This window comes from Capsicum annuum, chromosome 5 (genome assembly GCF_002878395.1).
Source record: "Capsicum annuum cultivar UCD-10X-F1 chromosome 5, UCD10Xv1.1, whole genome shotgun sequence".
NCBI classification, from domain to species: Eukaryota; Viridiplantae; Streptophyta; class Magnoliopsida; order Solanales; family Solanaceae; genus Capsicum; species Capsicum annuum.
This window is the reverse complement of record NC_061115.1, coordinates 170,524,648-170,530,256: the sequence shown is the minus strand read 5'-3', so window position 1 is coordinate 170,530,256 and position 5,609 is coordinate 170,524,648.

Genomic DNA, 5,609 nt, shown 5'->3' with positions numbered 1-5,609 from the left:
ATCATATATGGATGAAATTAGGGTCTTAAAATACGTTATATCAGTTTTCAAATACCCAAATCATCTCTCCAAAAGAAAGAAGGAGAAACCAGCTAGGGTTTGAGGACTTTGATCTCCAAGAGCAAATCTCTCTACGTTCCCTTTGATTTTTCTCCGTCAAAAGATATATGAGACTATTCTAAACCTCATGGGTGTATTTTATAATTTTTAACAAGTTTTAAAGGCATGAAAATTATGTATATATGAAGAATTTTGAAAATCGTTTGAAGAACATGCATCATGAACCCATTTTGATAAGATTATCATGAATTTTTCCATAGATTTGAATTATATTCATGTGTTTATATGTTATATGTTTTCAAGAATTAATTTGAGAGCAAGATTCATGAAATTTCCCTCTCAACATGAAATTTGTTTGATTTAACATATTATGGGTTGCTCAATTACATGTCCTAAAGTATGAGTCAAATGTTTTACTATCATTTATGGGATGGACATTAGTTATGCTTGATGAGAGGGTGTTTTCTTGTTATATATGTGATCTTCGTGTTAAGTGAAAGAATTGCATACGATTTATGAAAGAATTGGCCACCATGTGTTAAAGACTTGAAAAGAGAGTGTTTTGCATAAGTTTTCATATGCTTTTGATATGAGAACTCTCATATGATGTAAATCTTTTGGGTGGTCATTCACATGTTTTTAAATGAAAAGACTATGGCATAATATGACATGATATGATATGGCTTATACAGCTTGCAAATCTTGGTATGATGATACCAAATCAGATAAATGCCATGACTGACTCAGAACAGAATAGACTATCGACTATTCAGATTTCAGATTATGATTTCTGTAGATACATGTTTTAAAATGCTAAAAATGGGCTCTAAGTGAGTTATATGGTTACTAAAGAAGGCTCGAGTTCAAATAACTCATAGCCCAAAATAGTATTTTACCGATGCGAGTTTATTATGAAAAGGTATGTCAGCAAGGAGACATATCTTTTTTCATTACACAATATGTCAGGAAGGAGGCATACTTTGTGTTATTACGTACCCCAATTCTTATGGCAAATTAGGATTGGGGGCTTGGCCGCGGAATCAAGGGCGGATTTCATATAGCCTATGGGATTTTAGACTTGTAGGGTGTATTATTTAACTCAGAACTAAAGCAAAGAATTGAGTTAATGTTTTACAAGCATGAATTGAAGTTTTTCTATTATGCCCATGTGTTTTTATATATATTATCATAACTTGTTTTTCACAATGGTCTCACTTATTTTACTTGAAATATATGTTACTTTTGGATTGTTCTATATGCCAATACTCTCCAAGTATTGACTGCCCTATAGTACAGGTTTTGAGATACAACCCCGTGGTCCATCACATAAGTAGAATATTTGGGATATGACAGAATTGGTGAGTCATCCATCTTTTGAAAGGAATTTACTCATATGTTGAGTCTTTCAGTTTATGGTCCAGTCGGGGGCCTTGTTTCGGCCTAGACTATTAGCATTCAGTAGAGGCATCATAGATGAAATTTGAGTATTATATTGTCATAACCTTATTAACATATGTTGATCCTAGGATCAACTTGAATTTCATTATATCTTCCGCACTTTGATTTATGTATGGATTATGTTTATGATAGTATGCTAAGGGGTCTCTCAGGCCTTCATGTTTCGGGATACCCGTTGCGGCCAAGGTCCTGGCTCAGATCGTGATAGTGTACTAAAAATAAAAGAAGGTGAACAAAAGATAAAATTGTGTAGCTCTTACCTTTCACTATGCACTATTAATTTATTGTCTAATCTATAGAATTATGTTTTGTAATATGTACCAAAAATCAGATTTTTCTTTTTTATCTATGGATTATTCGTGTATTTAGTTGCATGAAATTTTATAGATCAATTTGTATGTAATAAGAATGTAATCAATGATTTTGTAAAGATTTGACTTTAAAAACAAGGAAAGATTTTAAATATAGAAACCAAAAAGAAAAATAACTGTACCACAAATATGATTTAAACTGATGTGTTTCTCTTAGCCTCTGACGGTAAGGGAAAGAGGTACAACATGACAAACGCAAAAAAGATAGATGTAAAATATATAGGTGCTTACACTAAAAAAAAATATTTATATTTACATTATTATATTAAAGTGTGAAGAATCTTTCAAAAGTAATTTAAACTTTTACACTTCATTAAAAAATTTTGCAATATTAAAATTATTTAATTTTAAATAATCAAATGTTACACGTGCGGCTAAACTAGTATATATAAAAATAAAACTAAAAGCGCCACAAGAAGCCAAGTGGCAAGATATTCAAAATCCACGTGTCAATTTTTAGGACAAAATTTAATAGTGTTGAATAAAAATTTTGAATTGAAGGATATTAAACATTTGAATTTAAAAATAATAATTCTAGAAGAAAAAAAAAATTTCACTAGCTTAAACCTAGGAACTATATTTAAGGAGTCCTAAATAAACTGTAACTATTTCATTACCATGATGATGATGATGATGATGACAATGAAGATGACGATGACGATGACGATGATGATATCTATTTGTAATTATTTATATATCTAAATAATAGATATATGAGTTGTTTACTCGAATCTCATCCCTACTCTCAATTATTTTAGAATTTTAAATATATATATATATATGACGATGACGATGACGATGACGATGACGATGACAATGACAATGATGATGATGATGATGTCTATTTGCAATTATTTATAAATATAAATAATAGATATATGAGTTGTTTACTCGAATCTCACCCCTACTCTCAATTATTTTAGAATTTTAAATATAAACTGAATATATATATATATATAAATCATCTTTAGTAAATTTTATAAAAAAAATAATTTCTTTTAAAAACAAACAAAAGAGATAAAGAAAGAAAGTAAAGCGTAAAAAAATAAAAACGTAGGAAAAAGATAAACTATTTAGGATATTAGTCTAATTTTATCTATTGTTATTTTCAATTACTTCTTTTAAAAAAAAACAAAAAAGATACAGAAAGAAAGAAAGCAAAGGGTAAAAAAAAGAAAACGTACGGAAAAGAATATATATATATGCTAGTTTAGGTGTATGCGCCTTGCGCGTGTACCTCACTTTAATGAGTTCAAATATTACATTAAATAGGATATTTGCTTAAATAATAGAGATGAATATAATAACTAAATTTAATATCAGTTGAGTATGTAAAGATGGAAAATTTATTTATCAAACCTAATCTTTACCAAAAATATTTTTAAAAGTGGATCGACATTTATTTACCATTTGTAAATTGCAAAAAAATAATACAATGATAGAGACATCAAAATAATACAATTAAATCTAATCTTTACGCACAAATTTTTTTTCAAAGTCGTCCGATACGTATCTACCGCCTGTAAACAATAACAAAAAAATACGATAATAGAGATATCAAAATAATACAACTAAACCTAACCTTTACCTAAAAAAATTCATCAAAGCCGACCAACATCTATCTATCACCTGTAAACTGCCAAAAAATAATACGATAAAAGTGATATCAAAATAATACAATTAAACTTAAATTTTACATACAAAAATTCTCAAAGTCGATCGAGATTCATCTACGAACTGTAAACTACCACAAAATAATAAGAGAAAATTAAAGAAAGGGTGTCTTTTAAGTCTTGAATGAATGATTGGTGACATTGACCAACTTAAAGGGTCAAACATCATTAGAAAACTTGATTAAGTTAATTGTGGACATGATTACTATTTTTAAAACATTCTAATCTTTTCAAAAATACAAATCAGCCAAATCCATACCCCTCTCCTCTCCAAAACATCGACTGTCTCTCTCTCTCTCTCGACAACTTCTCTCAACTTTCTCCCAACCAATAGTTCTGCAAAATTTTTCCCTTCAATCTCCGGCGACAAATAGTCAGGCGAGTTTTTTTTTACTTTAACCATCAATCGATGTGAAGACTTCTCCGGCGACAACAACTTCGAGCTGTTCGTCATCCCATTTCTTCTTTCACGGGTAAAAAGTTATGTCTTTTTAGTTATGAAGAAACAGAGGAACTTGAGCCAACTTCTCTTCTAGTATTGGTTAACAATTTCAATATTTCTTGCTTAAATTTGAAATGTGGGCTGAATAAAACTAATTTCTGGCATTTTTTCTTTTTTTTTTTGAACTATTGATTCGATTTATTAATGATTTTTGGTCACCGTTGATGTTATTAGTGTGTGTGTGTTGTGTTGGTATTGCTGAGTTGATTTATTTTTTTGATAAAAATGGTGTTGCAACAGATGAACCATTTGATGCAACAGATGAAACATCTGATTCAACAGATATAAATCTGATACAACAATAAAAATCTGATGCAACAGATGAACAATCTAACAGATCATTCATCTGTTGCGACAGACGACTCTTCTGTTTGGAAAAAATCTAATAGATAACTCATTTTGCAACAGATTACTCATTGTCCAACAGATAAGTAATCTATTTCAATAAATGAGTAATCTATTTTATTATTTCCAACGGATTACTCATCCGCTGCAACAGGTTGTTTATAGGCTGCAATAGATAACCTACTTGTTGCAACAGATGAGTGATCTATTTTAATTATTTCCAACAGAGTACTCATCCGCTGCAACAGGTTGTTTATAGGCTGCAACAGATAATCTATCTGGTGCAATAGATGTGTGGCCTATTTTGATTGTTTCTAACGGATTACTCATCCACTGCAATAGGTTGGTTATATGTTGCAATAGATATCCTACCTGGTACAACAGATGAGTGATCTATTTTTTTTAATTTCCAATGGATTACTCATCCGTTGCAATAAGTTAGTTATATGTTGCAACAGATAACCTTTCTGGAGTAACAGATGAGTGATCTATTTTTATTGTTTCCAACGAATTACTGTCCGCTGTAATAGGTTAGTTATATGCTGCAACAAATATCCTACCTGGTGCAATAGATGCGTGATCTATTTTTATAGTTTCCAACGGATTACTCACCCATTACAATAGGTTGGTTATATGTTGTAACAGATAACTTCCTGGTGCAACAGATTAGTGATCTCTTTTTATTATTTCCAATGGATTACTCATCCGTTGCAACACGTTGGTTATATGTTGTAATAGATAACCTTCCTAGTGCAACAGATGAGTGATCTATTTTTACTATTTCCAATAAATTACTCATCTATTGCAATAGGTCGGTTATATATTGCAATAAATAAACTACCTGGTGCAATAGATTAGTCATCTATTTTTATTGTTTCCAACAGTTTACTCATTCATTGCAACAGATCCGTTATAAGTTGCAACAGATAACATACCTGGTGCAACAGATAAGTGGTCTGTTGGAACTGTTATTTTACTATTATGTATGTTAGATTTACTGTTATTCTTTTTTAATGATGCATTAATCAATTATAATCTATATTATGGTCCTGTTAATTTAAGATAATATGGCTCCCAAAAGAAAAGAAATTGAATCAAGTCCAAGTAAAGGAATAAGTGAAGCAGCTAGGCTACATCCACCACTCTATGAGATTGATTTACAAGCGTTATCTCAATTAGGAGCAGAAGATAATGAACACG